The sequence below is a fragment of the Hemitrygon akajei genome, chromosome 10 (genome assembly GCF_048418815.1).
Source record: "Hemitrygon akajei chromosome 10, sHemAka1.3, whole genome shotgun sequence".
Lineage (NCBI taxonomy): Eukaryota > Metazoa > Chordata > Chondrichthyes > Myliobatiformes > Dasyatidae > Hemitrygon > Hemitrygon akajei.
The window spans coordinates 58,559,815-58,587,697 of NC_133133.1; positions in this window are offsets into that span (position 1 = coordinate 58,559,815).

Sequence of the window (27,883 nt, forward strand, 5' to 3'; positions counted from 1 at the left end):
TAGAATACAAAATGAATGTTTATTATTAGTTGTTACAACTGGTTATGAATGGGGATATTATTAATGGAAATATTATAAGAAACTGAGATACGATGTGGTGGGACACATCAACAGTGATATAACCTGGGGTCATTGAGTATTTTGGGTCTTTCAACATCAGAAACTCTCACTTAGGTGGTCCATCCAGGCTGAGTTTGCTAACATTCTATGCAGGTCAAATAGCCCTTGGGCTTCACCCTTCCACATGGTTCCTAAGCCCGATGGTGGTTGTCATCCACCTTCTTAATGAGGCCACCGCCCCTGATTGTTATCCAGTCCCACATATTCAAGACCTTTTGGCATGTTTAGCCAGATTTCTTTTTCTAAAGTAGACTTAGTTAGGAGCTATCATCAGATTCCTTTGTGTACTGAGGATGTTCCCAAGCTGCTGTTATAACCCCATCTGTCCTATTTGAGTTTCTGTGCATGGAGTTTGGTCTGAAAATGCAGCACAGACTAATCGACTCTGTGTTAGCAGACTAAGATTTTCTTCTTGTTTACCTGGATGACATAATTGTCACCAGCATATCCAAAATAGAAGACTTATCAGATCTTCACGGACTTTTCAAGCACTTAAGCCAACAGGGCTGATTATTAATTCAATTAAATGCCATTTCGGGTTGTCTACTGTTGACTTTCTCAGCCACCGCATCTCTACAGAACATGTAACACCCCTGTTGTCAAAAGTCACCAATAAAATGGAGGACTTTCCACTGCCCCTGACTACCAAAACACTGCAAGAGTTTTTAGGTATGGTGAACTTATGCTCTGCTTGTATAGTGCCTTTAAATGCAGTTCCCATAGTTGCATGCTTGAATGGTCAGCAGACATGACCAGAGCATCTGAAGACAGCAAACAAGCTCCTTTAAATGCAGCCCTACTGGCGCATCCACCTCCCAATGTACGTATAGCCTCAGACAATGCTGTGGGTGCTCTGCACGGACAGTTGGTTGGAGATATGAGGTAGGAGCTCGCCTTCTTCAGCTCCCCAAGAGGAAGTACAACAAGTTTGACTGGGAGCTTCTCGATCTCCATATGGCTGTCCGTCATTTTCAATTTCTGCTGGAGGGTTGGCATCTCCCAGCGTTCTTTGACCACAAACCCTTTGTGCACGTGACAGCCAAAACATCAGCCCGTTGGTCTGTATGGCAGCAATGCCATGGCTAGCCTATATTTTGGAATCCGCGACTACAGCACATCGAATGGAAAAGTAATGCTGTAGCTGAATGCCTCTCACGACCCAATGTCGATGCCATACACATCTATAGCAGCAAACTACCGACCCAGAGGTTCAGGCTCACAGGACGGTAATCACAGGTCTTCGGTTGGCTGACTTCAAGTTCGGTGACACAGGAGTTTCTCTTCTGTGCGATGTCTCAACTGGTTGCCCTCATCCAATAGGGCCTGTATACTGAAGTGTGCTGTCCTTAACTCCATTCATGACCTCTGGCATCTGGGCAAGAAGGCTTCACAGAACTGGTTGCATTAAAGTTTGTGTGGCACGGCTTTAAGAAGGACATGTAAGACCAGACTGCAGCCTGTGTTGTGCGTGAGCAGGCATAAATTAACACTCATGTTCAGACACCATCAGCACCTTTAAGGTCTGAATGACAGTTTGACCATGTCAATGTGGTCCTAGTTGGTCCTCTCTCTCTCTCTCTCTCTCCTGTGGTTTCACACATCTCTTTACCATGGTGGACTGAACCACCAAGTGGCCGGAGGTTGTCCCTCTAGCATCAACAACAGCTACAGACGCGGCTCGAGTGTTCTTCAACATCTGGATCACCCCATCTGATATTTTTCCAACCGCAGTCCCCAATTCGCGTCACACCTCTGGGTCGCAATAGCCCAGAACCTCAGCGTTAAGTTGTATCGCACCAGTATGTATCAGTGAGTGGTTTCACGGTTTCTTAAAGTTTGTGCTGAGGGCCTCTCTGACAGACAAGTGTCCCTGACAGCACAATCGTCTCCTGTGGGTCCTGCTGGGCCTTGGAATAGCTGTAAAAGTGGACTGCTGTCCTCTGCAGCTAAGCTAGTATCCAGGCATCCACTATGGGTGCCGGGTGATTCTATTGTAGACGCCGCAAATGCCTGGCCGACATCTCAGCAGCATTCTGCCCTCCTCAGTAAACTCAATTCTTTTATGCCTATTCCCACCTCCCATCATAGAAAACAGCACTCTTGGGTTCCAGTTGACCTGTTCTACCTCGTTCGTTTTTGTCCGCCATGATGCACATCAACATCTGTTTAGCCTGCTTATGATAACCCGGTCTGCATTTTGGAACGAGGTGAAAAGACTTTATTGTAGGTAGAAAGGGTAAACCTGAATGTACAGTATTTTTGTAGATTGCCTTAAACCAGCCCACCGAGACCTGGATGGTTCTCTACCATATGCCCCTTGCAGCACGACACAACCGTGTTCATGTCAGCACACCCCAGAATGACCCAGAGGCATCTACTGTTTCTCCAACCAAGGCACGTAGGACCTGAGCCAGGCGGCTTGTATGACCTCCCGACAGACTCACAATGCTGGTTTTGGTGAATTCTGGAGGGACCTGTGTCGGGTAATGTAGGGTGTAGGGTGACAGATAGCACATTGTTCATAATGAAACTGTTCTACATGATTCACAAACATTGTCATTGAGTTGTTGTGTTCACTTTAAGCGATGGTGACTGACATAATGACGTCAGTGTAAGGCAGCTGCTTTTGGTTTTGTTCATAATTGAAGTAGGGCTGAGGATTTTGTTAAGCACATAAAATGACTCTTGCATACTTTATTCACAAAATCCTACAGGGATTCTCAGAAGTGTTGATGTATAAAAGATAGTGAGGATGGCATTCAGCATGCATGCCTTCATAAACTGAAGGGTTGGATACTGGAATTAAGATGTCACATTGCATTTGACAAAATGTTGGTCGAGCCACACTTGGAGTATTATTTACAGTTCTGATAGCCAGACTACAGGAAGGCTGTGGTAGAACAAAACTGCAGAAAATATTAACTGATGTTTCCTGACCAGAAGGTATTGCTATAAGGAGAGACTGAAGAGTCTTGGTTTATTCTCATTGGAATGCAGAAAGCTGGGGAGAGACCTTGTGTAAGTTTATCAAGTTAGAAAGCTATAGATACGATAGCTGCTCACAGCCTATTTCCTAGGGTGGTCAAGTTTAAAACTAAAGGGCAAATATTTAAAATGAAAGAGGAAAAAAATCAAAGGAGATACAAGGGGCAAGTTTTTTTTCCACCTCAGAGGATGGTGGTGAAATGGAACAAGCTACCAAAGGAAATAGTGCAGTCAGATATGGATACATTGTTTAAAAAAAGGCATTTGAACAGGCACTTGGAAAGGAAATTAATAGAGAAACGTGGATGTAATGCAGGCTAATGCAATTAACCTACATAGGCATCATGGTTTGTGTCAATGAATTGGACTGAAATTCCTGTGCTGTACAGCTGAAACTCAAAGAAATCCAGATCTTCACTCAGGCAGCAAAATGCAGGCAGAACTTTGAAAGAACTGCAAAGAAAACTCTAAAAAACAAACCTAAGAAATATTATTCTGTATTATTCTGAAATAGTTGTGAGATTTGTTGTTTTATTGCAGCAGTATGGCACAAGACAAAAATTGCTATAACTTACAAAAATAAATAGTGAAAATGAATGTGGCAGCATTCATGGGCCATTCTGAAGTGTGATGGCAGAGGGGAAAAGGCTTTTATTAAAACGTAGAGGGTGGGTTTTCAGGCTTTGTATTTCCTCCCTGACTTACTCTATAACCTTCTGCAGCCTCTTGCCATCCTATGCATTGGAGCTTCCATACCAGCCTATGATGCAACCAGTCAGAATACTTTGCAACATACAGCTATAGAAATTTACAAACGTCTTTGGTGACATACCAAATCTCCCCAAACTCCTAACAAATTAGAAAAAGCATTGACGTGCTATTTTTCATGATTACCTTAATGTGCTGGTCCCAGGCTAGACCCTCTGAGATGCTGACAGCAAGAACTTGAGGCTGCTCATCTTTTCCAACAATGACCCTTCAGTGGACTAAGTCGTGTTCCCAAGTTCCTCTGCCTGAAATCTACAATCAGTACTTTGTGTTATGATATACAACTCCAAAACATAGAACTAATCAAAATAAAAACAAGGGAGCCTGAGAGATGCATGCCTTAGTTTTGATTTTGCTTTCAGTGTGGTGCACAAATATGGCTTGATGGTGTGATAACCTACTGTATGTCATTAGCATACTTTTACATATAACCCACAATGCTTTATGTAAACATCAAAGAACGCTTAATCAAACAATAGATTTACAATAATACTCAAATATTAAATACACAACACTCCTCCCTGCTTAGCTATAAATTCCAACTCAATCTAGAATGCATCTCAACTATATACACAGTATTGTGGCGGTCCGCACACGCGGGGCTCGAACTGCCATCGGGTGCTGCTCGGGGCGGACCTTCCGGGGATGGTTCCGGGACGGGGACCTTCCGGGGATGGTTCCGGGGATGGGGACGTCTGCCCTGCTGGTTGCAGGGACCCATGGGAGGGGGGATCTAAGCGCGCGAGTTTGAATCTGTAAAGCCATTCTGAGTTCAGCTCTCTCTGCCTCCGTGTTTTCCTTTCGTAGCACTTTGTGCGCGACTACATTGGTGACCCTGATGTTCCAGACGGCACCTGGAACCAGCGACTCTGCAACCAGCAATGAGTTCAAGCAACTCACACAGCGCGGTCTCTCTGAAGCTCCCGAATATCTGGGCCACTCAGCCCCACATTTGGTTCAAGCAGGCTGAGGCCCAGTTCAATATCAGCGACACTACGGCCAATGCTACGTGGTAATACTATGTGATCAGCGTGCTTAACCAGGAGACGGCAGGCTGGATCATCGGCTTCCAACGCCAGCCATCAACAGAGGACAGGTACACTAAGCTTAAGGTGCTCCTGATCCGTACTTTTGGACTCTCCCGCTGTGAATGGGCCTTGCAGCTCCTACACATGGATGGCCTGGGCGACCGCACGTCATCCGAGCTCATGAATGATATACTGGCTCTCATGGACGGCCATAAGCCGTGCCTTCTATTTGAACAGTTGTTCCTTGAGCAAATGCCAGAGGACATCCGCCTTCTCCTCGCGGGTGAGGATTTCAGCGACCCGCGCAGGGTCGCGGCTAAAGCAGACGTCCTTTGGCAGAGCAAGCAACGTGGAGCAGCCTCCATGGGCCTAGCCACAATTGCACGCCCCAAAGCACCAGCCCCGCAACCGAAGCCGCCGAGACCCACGGGGGGAAAAGACGACAGTTTGGAACAATGGTGTTTCTACCACCAAAGATGGGGCTCAGGCACGCGCCGCTGCTGTCCACCACGTGCTTTTCCGGAAAATGCCGGGGCCAGCCGTCACTAATGGCTAGGACGGCTGGCCACCGAGACAGCCTCCTGTACCTCTGGGACTGGCACTACAGGCGGCGCTTCCTGGTAGACACCGGGGCCGAAGTCAGCGTACTCCCCCCCTCAAATATGGACACTCGTAATGCAGTCCCAGGCCCCGAACTCACTGCCGCAAATGGTATCAGTATTCGGACGAACTATCTCACTGCATTTTGGGTCCAGCCGTTTCACTTGGACTTTCACGTTGGCAGTGGTGTCACAGCCACTACTGGGGCAGACTTCCTACGAGCCAACTGCCTCCTGGTCGACTTGAAAGGCCAGCGTTTGGTCCACACCGAGACATTCCAGCTTTCCAGCTCGGAGAAGCCAAGCTACCAGCCCTCCACCTGGATTCCATGACCCTCTCGGGTAACGAATTCGCCAGGGTGTTGGCGGAATTCCCCTCCATAGTCACCCCACTGTTCTCCATGGCCGACCCCAAGCACAGCGTGCAGCACCACATCCCCACGCAAGGACCACCGCTGCACGCCCGAGCTCGCAGGCTCCCACCCGACAAGCTCCACCTCACCAAGGAGGAGTTCCGTAAGATGGAAGAGATGGGGGATCGTAAGCCGCTCAGACAGCCCGTGGGCATCCCCGCTGCACATGGTGCCCAAGTTCACAGGAGGTGGAAGCCCTGCGGAGACTACAGAAGACTCAACAACGCCACAATCACCGACAGATACCCGGTACCCCACATCCAGGACTTCTCGGCGAACCTGCACGGAGCGACCATCTTCTCCAAAATCGACCTGGTCAGGGGATACCATCAGATCCCAGTGCACCCCGATGACGTGCCCAAGACAGCGCTCATCACCCCGTTTGGCTTGTTCGAATTCCTGAGGATGCCTTTCGGTCTCAAGAATGCAGCCCAAATTTTCCAAAGGCTCATGGACTCGGTGGGACGCGGCCTGGATTTCATTTTCATTTACTTGGACGATATCCTGGTGGCCAGCAGTTTGCACCAAGAGCACGTGGCACATTTGTGCCAGCTCTGCCAACGCCTGAGCAACCACAGACTGGGAATCAATCCGGCAAAGTGCCAGTTCGGGCTGACGGAGATCAACTTCTTGGGCCAGAGTCAACTGACATGGCGCAGTTCCCCTACCGGACAAGGTCCAGGCCATCCGCCAGTTCTCCAAGCCCAGCACAGTCAAGGGCCTGCAGGAGTTTGTAGGGATGGTCAACTTTTATCATTGGTTTGTGCTGGCAGTGGCCCGCATCATGAGACCCTTGTTCCGCCTGATGGCCAGCAAGGTCAAAGAAGTGGCATGAGACGCGGAGTCCACGGAGACGTTCGAGCAGACCAAGGAAGCGCTGGCCCTCCTAGTGCATCCGAGAGTCGATGTACCCACAGCACTCACAGTTGACGCTTCTGACATGGCAGTTGGCAGAGTCCTGGAGCAGATCATTGAGGACCAGTGGTGACCACTCGCTTTCTTCAGTCGGCACCTACGGCCAATAGAGGTGAAGTACAGCGCCTTCGACAGAGAGTTGCTAGCGCTCTACCTGGCTGTCCAGCATTTCCGGTACTTCCTCAAGGGAAGGGAGTTCAGCGTGTACACGGACCACAAGCCCCTCACCTTCACACTGGTCATGGTATTGGACCCATGGTTGGCTCGGCAGCAGAAGCACCTGTCCTTTATTTCAGAATTTAGAACGGATGTCTGCGGGGAGAATAACATAGTCACCGACACACTGTCTCGCCCCTGCCTCCACTCAGTAGGCATCTCATCCACAGGAATAGACTACACAGCACTGGCAGAAGCACAACGGTCAGACCCCGAGATTCCGGCTTACCGCACCGCCGTTTCTGGGCTCCAGTTGGAGGATGTGTCCATCGGCCGGGCAGCGGATCGACTCCTGTGTGACATGTCTACCGGCAAACCCCGACCCGTGGTTCCAGCGGCGTGGAGGCGCCGGGTGTTCTACACGCTGCACGACCTGGCCCACCCGTCCATCCGGGCATCCATCAAGCTGGTAGCAGACAGATTCATCTGGCATGGTTTGTGCAAACAGGTCGGACACTGGGCCAGGACCTGCGTACACTGCCAGACCGCCAAAGTCCAGCGACACGTGAAGGCTCCCCTCCAGCAGTTCCAGCCGACGCACAGGAGGTTCCAACACATCCATGTGGACATCGTCGGCCCCCTGCCAGTCTCCCGGGGCGCCAGGTATATCTTTACCATGGTAGACAGGTTCACCAGATGGCCGGAAGCCGTACCGCTCGCAGACATGTCCACTGAGTCCTGCGCCAGGACGCTCATTGCAAACTGGATCGCCAGGTTCGGCCTCCCAACAGACATCACCTCCGACAGAGGGGCGCAGTTCACGTCTGGTTTGTAGACAGCACTGGTGCAGCTCCTGGGCATCCAGCTGCATCACACCCCCTGGGGGATCCACTCTCCCAATGGACGTTTCTTGGGGGGGGGTGTGTGGCGGTCCGCACACATGGGGCTCGAACCGTCATCAGGTGCTACAGGCAGACGCGCGGCCCGATTGGGGCGGACATTCCGGGGACGGTCTGGCGTCACGTCCGCCCCGCTGGTCGCAGGGACCCATGGGAGGGGAGATTTAAGCACGCGAGTTTGAATCAGTAAAGCCATTCCGAGTTCAGCTCTCTCTGCCTCCGTGTGTTCCTTTCGTAGCGCTTTGCACGCCACTACAGTATACTATATAACACAACTACTATATAGACATCAGCAGCATAGTAAATTTTAAATTGTTCCATTCAGGCCAAAAGATTTATTCACTGTGGAGGATTTCTTATTCTTGTGGGATAATATCTTTCCTGACTGGGTTGGGGGAGTGGGCACTCAGTTTGGCAGGTGAGTCTTGAGGCTGTGAAACAATCTCAGGTTCTGGGGCCTCTCCCATGGTGGTTTAAGAGTCGATTCTGGGACTGCATGAAGTGGTTCGGACACCTTTCTTCTCCAAGATGCATCTTCTTAAAGTGTTGCCATTTCATACAGTGCATGGATAGCTGCTTGATCCACAAAACAAAGGTTTCATTTTGACCATACCTAGACCAGCATCTTGCTCCTCCAACACTTTAGCTCTTAGCTTTAATAATGCAGCAACGTTCAATCCCCACATAAAGCAAGTTCATCCCAGCACTGGTATAAATAGGGGAACTGGGATTTCTGCTGCATGTTCCAGCCATTTTGAGTTGGAATGTAGACCTGAGATAGCATGTGTTTTTTTTTTGTTTCCCTTTGGATCATCTCAAAATACTGTTCAATGCATTTTATATACAGCAGCCAATTATCTTTTGTGTAATCAAACACTTATATCTTTTCAATATAGCCAGCCATTTCTTCTTTATTTATGTATTATTAATATAATCACCCAGTACTCACTGTTCATAAACCCATGAATTTGTCCATTTTCTGTCTTTTTTTTAACTTGAACGTCTTCTGTTGTGAAGAATGAATGCTGTGTTCTTTTTTAAACTCGATCATCCTACTGTGCTTCAGCAGGTATGTAGGTAGTCATCTCAGGTTCATTTTGAAACACTCTCATTGCCACTGTTACGTTTTCTAACCCCAAAACATAGAACTAATCAAATAAAAACAAGGAAGCCTGAGAGATGCATGCCTTTGTTTCAGTTTTCCTTTTAGTGAGGTGCAAGCATGTGACTTGGTGGTGTGATGACGTATGCCATTTACTTACTTTTTCATTTAACCTGCAATGTGTTATGTAAACAACAAGGAATACCTAATCAAACTATATATTTACAATATTACTCAAATATTACTGAAAATTCACAACACTTTGGACTTGCTGACATTAAGTGTGATTTTGTTGTTATGCCATTACTCAACCAGCTGATTACCACCTTCTGTACACCACCTCATCGGCACCCAAGATTCTGCCGACAATGGTAGTATCAATTGTGAACTTGTACGCCTAGCCACTCAGTTGTGAGTGTAAAGACAGCAGAGCAATGGCCCAAAGATACATTTGTTGAGTCGTGTTTGTTCTGATTGTCAGTGCGAAAATGTTTTTACTAATCTATACTGATTGTGGTCTCCTAATAAGAAAGGTGAAGATCCATTTGCAGAGGGAAGTACAGAGGTACAGGTTTTGAAGCTTTCTGATTAACAGTAAGGGGATGATGGTATTGAATGCCGAGCTGTAATTGATAAACAGCAGCCTGATGTACATATGTTTTGCTGTAGTACAGGTGCTCTGAAGCAGAGTATAGAGCCACTGATATTACATCTCCTATAGACATGTTCTAGCTGGTCCAGGTCCTTCCTCAGGCAGGAGTTAAGTCTAGCAAAGGCCAGCCTCTCAATACACTTAATCACAGTAGCTGTGTGTGTACCGGGCAGCTCACCCAATTCTTCTTGAGCCCAGTACGATTGTTGCTCTTTAGAAGCAGGCAGTAATCTTCAACTATGACAGTGAGAGGCTAATACCTAAAAGACTCAGTGTTACATCCTTGCTTTTATATTCCAGTTTTCTTGAAATGAATGCTAACATTGCATTTGCCATCTTTATTGCCAACTCAGCTTGCAGGCTAGCCTTTAGGGATTCCTGGCCTCAGACTCCCTCTGAACCATAACAGATCTGTTGCTAGAATGTGGCAAATGTGCATGCGTCATTTGAAAGCGTGGTGAATTGATTTGGCCTGAGAGCTCTCTCTTATGGTGCAGGCTTTTGAGTGCACATCTTTTTCACCCCAGCAGACCTGCTTTATGGCTCCCAAACTGTAAATTGCCCAGTGTGTATCGTACTAACATGACTCAGTAAAAATGTTTAACTATACTACTCCATTCATACATAAAACCGTCCCTTTGAATTTACAACCCATTTAGAAAATCTGTGCTTTTATTACTTCTACCAAACTGCTTGACCATACACTCTCCGGCCATTTCTTTGCACATTGTCTCATCTGTCCAAGTGCTACTGCCGACTCCCTGCTCCCTCAGTTCTACCTGCCTTTCTGCCTATCAGGAGCAATAATCAGAAAACTTGGCCACAAAGGCATCAGTTCTATCATCCAGAAAAGTAGCAGTCTCAATGCTGATCCTGCAGAACGCTAGTCACCAGTAGCCAACCAATAACAGCCCCCTTTATCCCCATACTGCCTTCTACCAGTCTGCCAGTCTTATATCCATATTAACACCTTCCCTGTGTAACCATGGGCTTCTATCCTGTTTAACAATCTCATGTGTGGCACCTTGTCAAGAGAACCCCAAAGTACCCCCCAGCTCCCTCTCCTGTATGTAAACTTCAACAAGGCAATGATACCCCCTCCCTCCAGCAAAAAGCACACCCGCTACTGAGCACAAGCGTGAGCTAAGTGATAGCGAAGACACAGACCTTGCAGTTACCCCAAAGACAATCGCATTTCATCTGGCATTCGGCAACCAATAAGTTCTCTCCCTCCCTGGCAAGGGAGAGGGAGGTGTGCCCCATTTTCACAGCAAGTGGGAGACATAACAACCCATTGGTTTATGATGTTCAGACAGACAGACATACTTTATTGATCCCGAGGGAAATTGGGTTTCGTTACAGCTGCACCAACTGAGAATAGTGAAGAAATATAGCAATATAAAACCATAAATAATTAAATAATAATAAGTTAATCATGCCAAGTGGAAATAAGTCCAGGACCAGCCTATTAGCTCAGGGTGTCTGACACTCTGAGGGAGGAGTTGTAAAGTTTGATGGCCACAGGTAGGAATGACTTCCTATGACGCTCAGTGTTACATCTCGGTGGAATGAGTCTCTGGCTGAATGTACTCCTGTGCCTAACCAGTACATTATGGAGTGGATGGGAGTCATTGTCCAAGATGGCATGCGACTTGGACAGCATCCTCTTTTCAGACTCCACCGTCAGAGAGTCCAGCTCCACCCCCACAACATCACTGGCCTTACGAATGAGTTTGTTGATTCTGTTGGTGTCTGCTACCCTCAGCCTACTGCCCCAGCACACAACAGCCAACATGATAGCACTGGCCGCCACAGCCTCATAGAACATCCTCAGCATCTTCCGGCAGATGTTAAAGGACCTCAGTCTCCTCAGGAAATAGAGACGGCTCTGACTCTTCTTGTAGACAGCCTCAGTGTTCTTTGACCAGTCCAGTTTATTGTCCATTTGTATCCCCAGGTATTTGTAATCCTCCACTATGTCCACACTGACCCCTTGGATGGGAACAGGGGTCACCAGTGCCTTAGCCCTCCTCAGGTCCACCACCAGCTCCTTAGTCTTTTTCACATTAAGCTGCAGATGATTCTGCTCACACCATGTGACAAAGTTTCCCACTGTAGCCCTGTACTCAGCCTCATCTCCCTTGCTGATGCATCCAACTATGGCTGAATCATCAGAAAACTTCTGAAGAAGGCAAGACTCTGTGTTGTAGTTGAAGTCCGAGGTGCAGATGGTGAAGAGAAAGGGAGACAGGACAGTCCCCTGTGGAGCCCCAGTGCTGCTGACCACTCTGTCTGACACACAGTGTTGCAAGCGCACGTACTGTGGTCTGCCAGTCAGAAGTCCGTTTCGTCACCTTTTTTTTTCAAAGCTCTTTGCCGGAAGATCACAAAGATCTCAGGTCTTTGGGCCCACAGCGAAAGATTTTCTAGTCTCCCCGACGACACACAAACCTCCTGCTGTGACACTGAACCTCGATCCACCCGTTTCCAGAACCCCAAGATCTTAGGCTTCCCAACACTAGGCCACCTCTCAAGCCGAACCCTTGGCGTGCCGAGCATCAGTCAGTCCTGAAACCCCAAGAGCAGGTCTCATTCCCACAAAGAGCCAAAGTCTGCATGTCACTCCAGGTCAGGGTCTTCAAAAGAACCCTGAAAGGGAAAAATAAAGATATTAAAGATGGAAATAGAGCTTTGTCCGAAGATGCAAGCTAAAGTGTTGCCTTTTAGCGCCATCTTAATTCCACCTCCAATCTTCTATTGGCCTATTTTGACATACGCTTCCAAGTACCTGAAACCTCATCCTTAATAATGGACTCTAAACTATTACCAACCACTTATGTCAGGAAATTACGGACTAGTTAGCCTGGCTTTTCCCTCCCTCCCTTATTAAAGAGTAGAGTGAATTTTGTGATTTCCTAGTCCTATGGAACCAGACCTGACTCTCATGATTCTATTAATGCCTTGACAATCTATTCAGTTTACCTCTTTTAGAACCTTGGGGAGCAATTCATCTGCTCCAGGTGACTTATCCACCTTCAGATCTCTCATCACCTGAAGCACCTTCTCCTTAGTAATAGCTCCTACATTCACAAAGAGTAGGGGTCTGATCTCCAGGCAGAAAATGCTCCATCTATAACCACCCTCTGCTATATATAAGCAAGCCCATTCTATAACCACACAGCCAAGTCTCCCTGGATTCAATGCCTCCTGACTTTCTGAATGACTTCCTCAGTTAATCTGCCATTTCTTTGTTCCACATTACTTTTCCAGGAGTCTAAAGTCCACTCTAGCCTCTCTCTTCTTTTATATCTAAAGAAACTTAAGGTATTCAATATGTGATTGGTCAGGTCATATTCATATTTCATCTCTCCTCATTGCTTTTAAAAGCTTCCCAATCTTGTAACATATTGCTACTTTTTGCTTTATTGTATGCCTTCTTTTGTTTTATGCTGTCTTTGAATTCACTTGTCAGTAATAGTTGTCTCATTCTCCCATAAGAATGTTTCTTCTTTCTTAGGATGAAAAGATCCAGCATTTTTTGAGTTACTCCCAGAAACCCCTGCCATTGCTGCTCCACCATCACCTGTGTTAGGGGCCCCTTCCAATCAGCTTTGGTCAGCTCTTGTCTCATGCCTCTGTAGTTGCTTATACTCAACTGTAACAACAATACATTTGATTTCAGCTTCCCTCTTACAAACGTTTTGGAGAATTCTATCATATTTTATCACCGACTCCCAAAGGTTCCTTAACCTTAAGTTCCCTATCTGGTACAGTGTACAACACCAACAGAAAACTGCATTTTCCCTTGTTGTCTTGACCACAAGTTGCTCAAGAAAAAACTTGTTGCCACTCTACAAATTCCTTCCCTTGTGATCCCGCACCTGCTTTTCCCCCCGTCTAGCTGCACATTGAAGTCTTCCACAATCACTGTAACATCACCTTCTTAAAAGCCTTTTCAATCTCATGTTGTAGTTTGTACCCTACGTTCTGGCTATGATTGGGGAGATTGTATACAACTCCATCAGGTGTTTTTACCCTTGCAGTTTCTTAATTGTACCCAAGGATTCTACATCCACTGGTCCTATGTTGCTTCTTTGTAAGCATTTGATTTCATTTTTTACCATCAGAGCCACCCCTCCCCTGCTGCGCACTTAACAGTCTTAAACAGGAGGTGTATCCTTGCATGTTTAGGTCCCATATGTGATTTTCTATCAGCTACAAATCTGATGCCCAAGGTGTTGTACCTACTAATCTCTAACTGTGCTACAAGATAACCTACCTTGTAGATTGCATGCATTCAAATATAACATCTTTGGTCATATATTTACCACCCCTCTTCTCAATATTGTCTCCATGTTGACGGAAGTAAAATTAAAGCAATATAATGTATCTTTTTCCAAACTGTCTTTTTGTTTATTCTGGATACTCAAGTAACCTCTCCTGCACTCTCTATTTATACTTTATCCATATATTTTCCAATCTGTTGAACCCACTTCCTACTATTTAATTTAAAACCTTATACACAGCCATGGCTAAGCAATTCACCAGGATAAATTCTTCTGGTAAGATTGCAGCACATTCAATCACAGTGACTTTACAGGCTTAACCAAAGGTGTTATTGTCCTTTTGAACGCATGTTTTATGATCACAAGATGTAGCTGGACATTAAGAATTTAATGTGCTCAGAACTGCCCCATCAGTAATTTGCTCATTGGTGGAGAAACTGAAGGATTGTGCTGATGCCCGCGTTAGAGGGGTGTCGGTGGAGTGGAGTTGGTGTGTGAAGCCATTGTGCAGCCTAATAGTGATTGACAGTCTTAGGTGCTTTTCTTGGGATCATAAGACCCCGTTGGACATTGTTAATGTGGAATGCTGCAAGTCCAATAAACTGATTTATAGGCAAACAGCAAGGGTGGATGGTGTGGAAGCTGTCTGACCTTAGTTGTAACCTTGTACTGTGTATGACTGTTTGTACTATGTTTTGCACCTGGACCCAGAGTAATGCTATTTCGTTTAGCCGTATTCATGTATCGCTGAACGACATTTAAACTTGAAAGTATTTGAACTTGACATTGGTCCAAGCATGGTTCAAGTGTAGTTCATCCCATCAGAACATCTCCCTCTTTCCCCAGTAGTGATACCAGTGTTAGACAAGTTCAAACCTACTTCTCCCACACTAATCCTTAAGCCATGTATTTAATTTTGATTTTATTGCACATAGATATCCAGAGATTATTATCTTTTATGTTCTGTTTTTAATTTAATCCCTACCTGCTCATAGTTCATCAGCAGAACCTCTTCTCTCCTTGTTCTACCCATGTTGACGGTGGTGTCTGAAAAGAGGATGCTGTTCAGGTTGCATGCCATCTTGGACAATGTCTCCCATCCACTCCATAATGTATTGGTTAGGCACAGGAGTATGTTCAGCCAGAGACTCATTCCACCGAGATGTAACACTGAGTGTCATAAGAAGTCATTCCTGCCCGTGACCATCAAACTTTACAACTCCTCCCTCAGAGTGTCAGACACCCTGAGCCAATAGGCTGGTCCTGGACTTATTTCCACTTGGCTTAATTTACCTATTCTTATTTAATTATTTATGGTTTTATATTGCTATATTTCTACACTATTCTTGGTTGGTGTGACAGTAACAAAACCCAATTTCCCTCGGGATCCATAAAGTGTGTCTGTCTGTCTGTTGTAGGTACCCACAACTGGATTGTTCCCCTTGCACTCCAAGTTCTTTTGTAGATTAGATGAGATTTCTTGAACCTGGACACCAGGCAGGCAACATAGCCTTTGGGACTCTTAGTCTTTGCAACAGAGAATATTCTCCTGACTATCCTCAACTGCAGTTATATTTCTCTTCTCTTTCACCCCCCACCCCCCACCGATTTTTTCCCTGAACCACAGTGCCACTGTTAGCTTACTTATCTTTGCAGGGAGCAAGAATTTTAAATCTTTTAGACAAGCTCAATTTCTAAGGCTTCTTCAGCATTATTTCTTGCATTACCTACCGTAGATACCGGATTATAAGCCGCTACTTTTTTCCCACGCTTTGAACAGCTTTGAACACTGTGGCCTTTACTACGGTGCGGCTAATGCATGTTTTTTTTTCATGCCGCCAAAAACATTTTGCCTCGTAACAGTAGACCAATAAAATTGATGAGTAATTCACAGAGGTCCAATGAAATTGTATGATAAATCAAGTGCACTTTCACAATTAAATTATTGTAAATCAGTCATTTGTACTCACCCTCATCAACATGGAAAACACTCGAAGAAAAGCATTGTGCTGCCTTTATGGCAGTTATTTAGTTTATAATATTTTCGCTTAGTAATTCATTTGTTAGTATTTTCTAGTTAAAGTTAGAAGTGTTTTAAGTATATTTGTTTTCTGTACTACATCCCGGGATGCTACGACGTCACATCCGGTTTCGCCGCGTCTTGTGGGGAAATACCGGTTTGCGATAAACGGAAAGGTGGGGGCGAGCGCATTAGACCCGCGCGATGATGCAGCTTTTAAGTTAAAGGCGATCAATAACTTTTCCTGGTAGGCTGCAGTATATATTTTTTTACCAGTCGTTAGGAGATATTGGAATGTTGTTCGTGCACTGTTCAGTAAAAAAGTATACGCAACGTAATTTGTGTGTTACCGATACGTATGTATATTTAAAAGTAGCCGTGTTACAGGCATGGTTCGAAAAAAAGCATTTGCAATATGTATTTGTTTATGTTACCATACGGATTTAATTGAAAGTTAAAAAATCCTCACATGTAATATCTTTCTGTGTAAATATCTCATATTACAACGTGGGACACCTGCGGCTTAAAATCCGGTGCGGCTTGTACAAGTACAAAATTGATTTTCTTTCTAAAATTAGAGCCTGCGGCTTTTAATCAGGTGCGCTCTGTAGTACGGAATCTACGATATCTGTGTCACTCACTGTCACACCCTCTTATCCTTTACCACAGTCCAAATTTAAAGCAGTTATTTTAATGGACATGACTGCCTCCTGAAACACAACATCCAGGTAACTCTCCTCTTCACAGTCTTTGAAGCTCAAACTCCAGGCCATCAACTTTGAGCCTGAGTTCCTCAAGTAACCAACACCTGGTGCAGATGTGGTCATCAGAAGCTACAATGGGGTCCAGCAGCTCCCAGATCACACAGTTACAACATATCATCTGATCCTGCATTCCAGATTTATTTAGTTTGTTGTAATTTGATGTCTTCTTATTTAATTACTATGTTGTTAATAGCCTTATTTAAGTCTCAACTACAAGTCTGCTAAGCAATTAGTAGTTTAAAGGTCTTACCTCTCACAAACAAGAAAAAATAATCTGCAGAAGCTGGAAGTCCAAGCAACACACGCAAAATGCTGGAGGAACTCAGCAGGGCAGGCAGCATCTATGGAAAAGGTACAGTCGACATTTCAGGCTGAGACCCTTCAGCAGGACTGAAGAAAAAAAGATGAGAAGCCAGAGTTAGAAGGTGGGGAGAGGGGAGGAAGAAACACAAACTGATAGGTGAAGGTGGGAGGGGTGAAGTAAAGAGTTGATTGGTGAAAGAGATACAGGGCTGAAGAAGGGGGAATCTAATGGAGAGGAGAGAAGGTCATAGAAGGTGGTGGTGGGGGGGGAGGGACTATGGAGCCATAGAAAGACAGATGGACATACTTTATTGATCCCGAGGGAAATTGGGTTTTGTTACAGTCGCACCAACCAGGAATAGTGTAGAAATATAGCAATATAAAACCATAAATAATTAAATATTAATAAGTAAATTGTTCCAAGTGGAAATACATCCAGGAACAGCCTATTGGCTCAGGGTGTCTGACAGCCATGAGGGAGGAACTAGCCAAAGTTGACTGGAAGGACACCCTAGCAGGGATGACAGTGGAACAACAATGGCAGATATTTCTGGGAATAATACAGAAGGTGCAGGATCAGTTCATTCCAAAGAGGAAGAAAGATTCTAAGGGGAGTAGGGGGCGACTGTGGCTGACAAGGGAAGTCAAGGACAGTATAAAAATAAAAGAGAAGTATAACATAGCAAAGATGAGTGGGAAGCCAGAGGATTGGGAAACTTTTAAAGAGCAACAGAAGATAACTGAAAAGGCAATACGGGGAGAAAAGATGAGGTACGAAGGTAAGCTAGCCAAGAATATAAAGGAGGATAGTAAAAGCTTCTTTAAGTATGTGAAGAGGAAAAAATTAGTTAAGACCAAAGCTGGGCCCTTGAAGGCAGAAACGGGTGAATTTATTATGGGGAACAAGGAAATGGCAGATGAGTTGAACAGGTACTTTGGATCTGTCTTCACTAGGGAAGACACAGACAATCTCCCAGATGTAATAGTGGCCAGAGGACCTAGGGTAACGGAGGAACTGAAGAAAATTCACGTTAGGTAGAAAATGGTGTTGGGTAGACTGATGGGACTGAAGGCTGATAAATCCCTAGGGCCTGATGGTCTGCATCCCAGGGTACTTAAAGAGGTGGCGGTAGAAATCGTGGACGCAATGGTAATCATTTTCCAATGTTCTATAGATTCGGGATCAGTTCCTGAGGATTGGAGGGTAGCTAATGTTATCCCACTTTTTAAGAAAGGAGGGAGAGAGAAAATGGAATTATAAACCAGTTAGCCTGACATCAGTGGTGGGGAAGATGCTGGAGTCAATTATAAAAGATGAAATAGCAGCACATTTGGATAGCAGTAACAGGATCGGTCCGAGTCAGCATGGATTTACGAAGGGGAAATCATGTTTGACTAATCTTCTGGAGTTTTTTGAGGATGTAACTATAAAAATGGACAAGGGAGAGCCAGTGGGTGTAGTGTACCTGGACTTTCAGAAAGCCTTTGATAAGGTCCCATATAGGAGATTAGTGGGCAAAATTAGAGCACATGTTATTGGGGGTAGGATACTGACATGGATAGAAAATTGGTTGGCAGACAGGAAACAAAGAGTAGGGATTAACGGGTCCTTTTCAGAATGGCAGGCAGTGACTAGTGGGGTACCGCAAGTCTCGGTGCTAGGACCGCAGCTATTTACAATATACATTAATGATTTAGATGAAGGGATTAAAAGTAACATTAGCAAATTTGCAGATGACACAAAGCTGGGTGGCAGTGTGAAATATGAGAAGGATGTTAGGAGAATGCAGGGTGACTTGGACAGGTTGGGTGAGTGGGCAGATGCATGGCAGATGAAGTTTAATGTGGATAAATGTGAGGTTATCCACTTTGGTGGCAAGAACAGGAAGGCAGATTACTATCTGAATGTTGTCAAGTTAGGAAAAGGGAAGTACAAGGAGATCTAGGTGTCCTTGTTCATCAGTCTCTGAAAGTAAGCATGCAGGTACAGCAGGCAGTGAAGAAAGCTAATGGCATGTTGGCCTTCATAATAAGGGGAATTGAGTATAGGAGCAAAGAGATCCTTCTGGATTTGTACAGGGCCCTGGTGAGACCACACCTGGAGTATTGTGTTCAGTTTTGGTCTCCAAATTTGAGGAAGGACATACTTGCTATTGAGGGAGTGCAGCGTAGGTTCATGAGGTTAATTCCTGGGATGGCGGGACTGTCATATGTTGAAAGATTGGAGTGACTGGGCTCGTATACACTGGAATTTAGAAGGATGAGAGGGGATCTGATTGAAACATATAAGATTATTAAGGGATTGGACACGCTAAAGACAGGAAACATGTTCCCGATGTTGGGAGAGTCCAGAACCAGAGGCCACAGTTTGATAATAAGAGGTAGGCCATTTAGAACGGAGTTGAGGAAGAGTTCCTCAGAGAGTTCACCCAGAGAGTTGTGGATCTATGGAATGCTCTGCCTCAGAAGGCAGTGGAGGCCAATTCTCTGGATGCTTTCAAGAAAGAGTTAGATAGATCTCTTAAAGATAGCGGATTCAAGGGATATGGGGAGAAGGTAGGAACAGGGTACTGATTGTGGATGATCAGCCATGATCACATTGAATGGCGGTGCTGGCTCAAAGGGCTGAATGGCCTACTCCTGCACCTATTGTCTATTGTCTAAATCACCAGAGGGAGGCAATGGACATGTAAGTAGATACGGTGAGAGAGGGTAAAGGAGATGGGGAATGGTGAAGGTGGGGCCATTACCAGAAGTTTGAGAAATGTATGTTCATGCTAACAGGTTGGAAGCTAACCAGGTGGAATATGAGGTGTTGCTCCTCCAACATGAGTGTGGCCTCATCATGACTTTAAAGCAGGCCCTGGATGGACATGTTGGAATGGAAATGGGAAGAATAATTAAAATAGGTGGCCACTGGGTATAGTAATGTTGCCTCACCTGGAAGGATTGTTTGGGGCCCTGACTGGTACGGAGGGAGGAGGTGTAGGGGCAGATGTAGCACTTGTTCCACTTGCAAGGATAAGTTCCAGGAGGGAGATCAGTGGGGAGGGATGAATGGACAAGGGAGTTGCATAGGGAGCATTCCCTGTGGAAAGCAAAAAGTTGGGGGGGGGGGGCAGGGAAAGATGTGCTTGGTGGTGGGATCCTGTTGGAGATGGTGGAAGTTACTGCGAATTATGTGCTGGATGTGGAGGCTGGTGGGGTGGTAGGTGAGGACAAGAGGAACCCTATCCCTGGTGGGTTGGCAGGAAGATGGGGTGAGAGCAGTCGTACGCAAAATGGAAGAGATGTGGTTGAGGGCAGCGTTGATGGTGAAGGAGCTACTCCAAAATGGCCACTCTACTTGAACTTACCAACCTTTTATTGGCCTTTGCTGCCCAACTAGCTCATTAATGAGGCTTAATGTTTTAACTCCTTCTCACTCTTGCTCTCACTCCTGTCAGGCCCTTTCTCCACAAACACAGATGTATATGGATGAAAGACCTTTATGTGTATTTAAATGCATAAGTTTGGAAACTTGTGTGCAATTAAATAACATTTCTGGGAGGGCTTATTTTTTTTTAAAAAAAGCACGTTCCATACAGCACCGCTTTTACACAACTTTTCAGGCATAGCACATTGAGATCTGGTCTTAATGTATAAATGTAGAACAGTAGGTATCAAAGTTAATAGATTGTGTTCAATCTATTTACTAAAGTGAATGATTCCAATGAACTCACAAAAGTATCTATCTTCTATGATGAAAAATCTTACAGGAGATTATGTGTCCTTTCAGGTTCAAATTGGTTTTAATTTTCATTATATTGCTTTAATGTTACACCAGTTGAAAATGCAAGAGCAACATAGAGTGCAAAAGCATTTCAACTGATGTAATAGTAAAGCAATGAGTTTGCACTCTATGTTGCTGTCAAAGCTAATTTGAATAATTATTCACAACTTAAATTGTCAACTCTGGTGGATGTCACAGGTAGACAAGGTAGACCTTGAAGTCCTGATTGGGGTTGGAGCAAAGGATGGATTCTGTTGTTGGGATTTGCTGTCAGGTAAAGGGGGGAGGGATTAGAGATGACAGGATGCCAGAGAAGATGGAGGTAGTGAACGGGAGGTGGTATTGGGTGATAGGAGTTGTATGGAGGAAGGTCAATGGCATGTTTCTGAGAAATGGAAAAATGAGTGGCTGATTGAGGATTACAGAGCTTATCACAAAGTAATGAGGGCAGTAGACAGAAGTAAATAAGAGAAGGAAGGAAGTGTTTATGGCTTTGTTGAGTTTTGAATGTGGACCTGTTTCTGATATCAATCTAATTAGACTAACTAAAGATTTGAAAAATGCAATAGGAGACATTGTGGGTGCAAAACCTTTGAGATGGGGCACTCTCAGTGTTTTGTAAAATATAGTAAGAAATGTGAGAAAGCTTTGGGGTTAAAAGTTGTGGGAGGAACAAAAGTAACACCAAGGAATTAAATTGAATGACTGTGGCTTTGGGGAGTAATCTTTGAGTGCCCCAAGACCAAGTTAAAATAATTTAGTTGGAGGAAAATTTGTTTATAGAGACACCACAATACAGTCTCTAGCTGTTGGTTGGCCCACTCGGTCTGACCATTGATCAGTCAGTGGAATCTTGCAGACAGACTCAGAGGCACCCAGAAGATTGCAGGATGCCCTCCAGAAGTTGGATGCAAATTCAGGGCACCAGATCCACTGACAGATGAAGGCCTGAGTACGTTTGGTTCCAGGGTGACAGGATAACCAGTTAGTGGGGCATTGACTAGGGGCTGCCTCGCTCTGTTGAGCAGCTTGCACAATGGATTCAATGTCCCATTGCGCTGCACCCACAAGACGGTGAGCAGGGAGGATGATATCTGGGATCTCAGGGGTCTCAGAGGAGGAAAATCTTTGGGAGAGGGCATCAGCTTATCCATTCTTGGAACCAGGGTGGAAGGACAGAGTAAAATTGAATCTTGAGAAAAACAGGGACCAACAAGCTTGACTGGAGTTGAGACACTTGGCAGTACGGATAGATTCCAGATTCTTGTGATCAGTCCAGACTAAGAATGGCACCTTGGCTCCCTCCAGCCAATGCCTCCACTCCTCTAGAGCTAGCTTTGCAGCCAGCAGTTCCTGGTTTCTGACATCGTAATTCTGCCCCATGGAGTGAGGCGGTGAGAGCAGAAGGTGCAGGGGTGTACCTTCTCATCCTTGGCGGAGCACTGACAGAGCAGCTCCTACACCAATGTCAGATGCATCCATCTCCACAATGAGCTGCCGGTCGGTGTTGGGTTGAATCAGGATGGGGGCAGAGGTGAAACGTTCCTTCAGGTCAGAGAATGCTTCTTCAGCAGAAGGGGCCAGAAGAATCTGACAGCCGATGATGTAAGAGCATTGAGTGGTGCAGCCAGTGTACTGTAATTTCTGATGAAGTGGCAAAAGAAGTTAGCAAAGCCCAAGAAGCATTGCAACTCCCGATGAGTCGAGGGTTGGGGCCTTTCAACCACCACCTTGACCTTCTGTTGGTCCATCTGAATGGAACTGCCTGAAATTACAAACCCCAGGAAGGAGACAATATTGCAATGAAACTCACTTTTCTCAGCCTTCACAAAGAGCTGGTTCTCCAGAAGGCACTGGAGAACTCTGCAGATGTGACCTGTGTGTTCAGCAAGGGACTTAGAAAAAAAAAATCAAAATGTCATCAAGATACACAAAAACAAATTGATTCAGCATGTCTCAGAGAATGTCATTTACTAGGGCTTGGAAGATAGACTGAATAGCATGACCTGAGGTGGTGTTGAATGCCGTCTTCCACTCGTCCCCTTCGTGGATCCAGACAAGATGGTAGGTGTTACGGAGATCAAGCTTGGTGAAAACTGAGGCTCCTTGCATTAGTTCAAATGCTGAGGTCATGAGTGGAAGAGGGTAACGGTTGTTAACAGTAACTTCATTCAGGTCCCAGTAATCAATGCATGGATGTAAGGAGCTGCCCTTCTTTCAATGAACAAAAAATTGGCACTAGCAGGGGAGGAGGATGAATGGATGATGCCTGCAGCTAGAGACTCTTGAACGTACTTATTAATTACTTCTGTTTCGGGTACGGACAGGGAATACAGGTGGCCCCTAGGGGGAGATGTGCCAGGCAAGAGGTCAATGGTGCAATCATATGGCCAATGAGGCAGTAAGGAAGTGGCCCGGGACTTGCTGAACACAGCCTTGAGGTCCATTTATTCAGGAGAGATGGCACTAAGGTCCAAAAATTCCCTGGGGGGAATCTGGGTTGGAGACAAGGGGATGTGAGCATGGCAGAGGCAGTGGGAGTGACAGCCTACATTCTTGCATTCATTCAGCCTACAATCTTGCAACTGACCCAGTCAATGTGGGGGTTGTGCTTAACAAACCAGGGAGGCCCAGGACAATGGGAGCTTGAGGAGAGTCAATAACGTAAAGGGTTAACTGTTCATGATGGTTGCCAGATAAACTGAGACTCACTGGGGCCGTGACATTGGTGATGTTAGCCACTCTGACCGTTCAAGGCATTGGTCATTAATGGTGATTGGAGAGCAGACATGGATAATCCCCACTGGACAGCCAAGCCAGAATCGATAAAACACTCAACTGCACCAGAATCGACCAAGACGGAGACTGCTCGCCATTGGACGCCCCACTACAGAGAAGCAGGTATGAGAGTGAGTACAGTCAACCTTCATAGCTTCAGGCTGTGGAACGGGAATTGTAGCTGGGGGCATATGGCAGGGCAATGTAGACTGATGAGGAACTTGGAACTCACCTAGTGCCCCCAGGGACCCTCTGGAGCCCCTTACTCTGTGGTGGTGCTGAAGACAAACATCAATACGGATGGCCAAATCCACCAGGGCTTCAAAGGTGGCAGGAAGGTCCTGGGTGACCAGCTCATTGTTGGTGTAGTCAGAGAGGCCATTCAGGAAGGTGTCATGCTGTGCCTTTGAGTTCCAGCCGCTGAAGATAGCTAGGGTCTGGAACTCTATGGCGTAATCTGACACAGATCTGCGCCCCGGTGCATGTGCAGCATTTCACGGGCAGCCGCTCTCCCATATTTGGAGCAATCAAACACTCTTCTCATCTCCTCAGAAAATAACTGAAAACTGATGCAGAAAGGTGAGCCTGCCTCTCAGACAGCTGTTCCCCATTCTGTCACCCAACCAATCATTTGAGTGATGAAGTAGGCCACCTTGGCTCGATCAGTCAGAAAGGTTGTTGGTTGTAATTAAAAAAGGGTGCACTGGGAAAGAAAAGACTGGCAGGAGGAGGCAGATGGAGGCTCTTGGATGGGAGTAGTAAGCAAGAATGTGGAGGGTAGAGCAGCAGATGCAGTCGCAGAATGTTGATGGGCACTCTGGGACAGCTGGAGTGACTGAGTCTGGGCCACAAGATTGGCTACATTGGCAGAAAGCAACTCCACTGCCCTGAATACAGAGTCCAGCTGGTTCTGGTAACTCCCCAGCATCACTCCCTGTTGTTCCAAGGCAGCTGTCAGTCAACCGGGGTCTGCTGGATCCACTCTGGCCAGATTGTACTGTCAGGGCACTGAAGCAGGGACCCAATCACAGACCAAGTACTGTGCGCACTGTGATACTTACTGAGTAGCAAATCCAGAGCAGCAACAAAGTCGACAACAAAGTTCAAGTGGAGATCAAAAATTCCAGAGAAATTCAAAAACCAGAATCGAGAACCAGGCAGAGTCAATATTCAAATGGACAGAATTCAGATATGAATGCTGAAAAGGCTCAGGAAAACTCACTGGCACAATCTGGCAACAAACAGGTGAAAACACAGCACTGAAATAGACTGAGCAATAAACAGAGAGGCAGATGATAGGTGGAGCTCAATGAGACAGAAGTGGCAGCAAAACAGGTAATAATGAGAAACAGGTGAGGGACGGAGTACTTAGTAATACAGGGTCCAGAGTAGAGCAGGAGCGGGGACAGGAACACATGGGGCATGAAAACAAACAAGAGCACATGGCAAAACAAAACCACTGACTGATGGCTAGGGGGAAAACACACAAAAGACAAAGTTTAACTGGTGGTAATGACAGTGCATCAGGGAAAAGGTTTTCATGTCCCCAATGGAATTTAAAAAAGACAAATTGGGAGGTATTTGATGATTTATGTGAAAGTAGATTTCCGGATCATTTGTTTTTGCAGGATATTGAGTTGAATAATAATACCTTGTGCTCTGTACTCAACTCAATCAGCTGCAAAAGATGGTAATAAGTGGCACAAAGTTCAATTGGATTCGAGATTTTTTATGTGATAGGAAGATACAAACTAGGGTGGGAATAACATTCTGTAAGGATTATGAGATAGAGAGTGGGTCTCCACAAGAACGTGGATGTAGCTCACTCCTTTTACATATTATGATTCATAATATTTTTTAAATGTTGGCTCTGACATTTTCAAATCATTATATGCAGATGATGGTGCAGTGTGGAAGAGGGGCAGGAATATAAATTATATAGTTAGGAAAATGCAGGCTGCTATTAATGAAATAGAGGAATGGGGAGTGGGTGAAGGTTTAAAGTTTCTGTTGCAAGGACTCAAGTTATTTATTTTTCTAAAAGGGACATTACACCCACAATTGATCTCAAATTATATGGTAAATCTCTTAAACAAGAGTCAGTGGTAAAGTTTCTTGGTATGTGGATGGACACAAAGCTGACATGGAAGGTGCATGTGAATAAAATTCCAGAGAAGCATTAAAAAGCCCTTAATGTGCTTTGGTGCTTAGTTGGGTGTGACTGATGTGTGACAAATGAGGTGTTTTAAACAAATGTATATTACTTTAATCAGATCTGTCTTTGAATATGGATGTGTTGCTTATGGGTCAGCTTCACCAGTGGTCTTAAAGGCCCTGGATAACGTTTAAGCTCAAACAATGAGATTATGTTGTGCTATTAAATCATCCCAAATTTTGGCATTACTGGTAGAGATGGGTGAAGTACCTTTACGTCTACACAAGTTACAGTTAGGAATGCTTTATTGGATTAACGTAAGACAACATAAAGTTGATCATCCAATATTTGCAACAGAAGTAGAATGTTGGGAGCATTGCATTTGTAAGGTCTTCAGTTTTGGGTGGATGGGAAATGAATGAGCACTTGGTTTGTTTAATATGGAATATGGTTCCAGTATACCCCTTTCTGTTGCTGCTCCATAATTTTTCCCTTTGCTGGTGGTTGATTCAAGCCTTCAAGAAAAGATCAAGATGAAGAATGATTGTATAACAGTAACACAGGAAGTTTAGCAGTATCTTAATAAATAATTAATATGCAAGGCAGATATTATGGCTTCTTACCTCTCTACACAGGTGGTTGGAAAGATATAGTGACAGGTCATAGAGGTGTTTCTGTTTACAGTATGTTCCAAAGTGCCTTCCAAGAAAAGATAATCGCAGTATCAGTTTTCACGACTGAGGTGGTTGCTTTCATTTTAGCCTTGGAATGGGTGGAAGCAGTATGTCCTGATTATGTACTTCTGTGCTCCGATTCATTTTGACATCTATTAAAACAGGTACAGTATCTCAAACTGTAGGCCAGACATTCTTCTTGAGATTGGACAACATCTGTAGAAGCTGCAGGGTCTAGGCTTGTGTATCCATTTCTTATGGGTCCCTGTATGCTTTGGGGTTGAAGGAAACAAGGTGGCAGATCACTTAAAAGCAATCACTTAAAATTAAGGATATAAACGTAATGATGTCTTTCAATAAGGGGGAGTTGAAGGCCATAATTAAAAAGTCAATTGGATCACAATGGCAACAATGTTCAGATAAAGAAAAGAAAGGACAGCTTTTATATAAAATTCTGAGGATGGTGGGAACTCAAGTGGGAGATGAGTATAAAAAGAGGGAAGAAGTTATACTTGCATATTTATGTATATACTTGCATGTTTATGTATGACATACTAGGTTGAATAATTCCTTGTCAAGAACTTGTGCGGCATATGTTGTTTGAATGCAGTTGCTGTGATGTACAAAGGAAACATCGAATTGATAAATTGAGATCTTTGGGACAGACAAAGTTTAACAAATTTCACCATGCATACTGGTGATAATAAACCTGATTCTGATTCTGATTCTGACTTGGAAAGTTTGTTAGGATATCACTGCCATCATAATGCATGTAATTGTGCATTTGACTTTCTAAAAAGCACTAGGCTTTTTGCTATTATTTGAGTTGTTTTTAAGGGGTAGTTTACTGAGTATACTTCCTGTTTCTTTGCTTCACATCCTAACTCAGTAGGTGGTGGCAATGCACCTTATGTTGGTTTGCCAACCGATTAAACTTTACAAGAGGAAGAATCTATCACAGGTAAAAAAGAGGAAGATGAGCTGACTTTCAACAGACAGGGACAATTAGTTGCAGTGTGACAGTAAGAGGACCAAGTTTCTCAGGAACATTAAAAGTAATTTTCACATTATGGTCTTTCATAAGGTTGCAGAGATGTAGGATTTTGCAAATATGAACCTTGAAATGATTTTGATGTGCAGCATTTGACCTTCTCCACAATGACTGATATTGCAGATTTGATGTTGCATTAGATGCTCATGAAGAGAATTGTCCTCTCTACCATACTGTACCACTAACATGCAGATGAGCACAACAAAGTGCCAGCAAAGGGAAGCAATCAAGTTTCAAAAAAAAGTTTCACCAACCCTGTCCCTGTGTGTGTTTACAAATTCTAAGGTGAGTATAAATGTTTATAATATTTGTCACTGCTCAGTATCTGATCCTCTTGGGAAACAGAGGTAGATTCTCTCAGAACTTGTTGTCTGGCTCTAATAGGATCTTAACTCAGTCTGGTCCCAAATCTCATATTCTAGTTTCAGATCCAGTCACCTCAA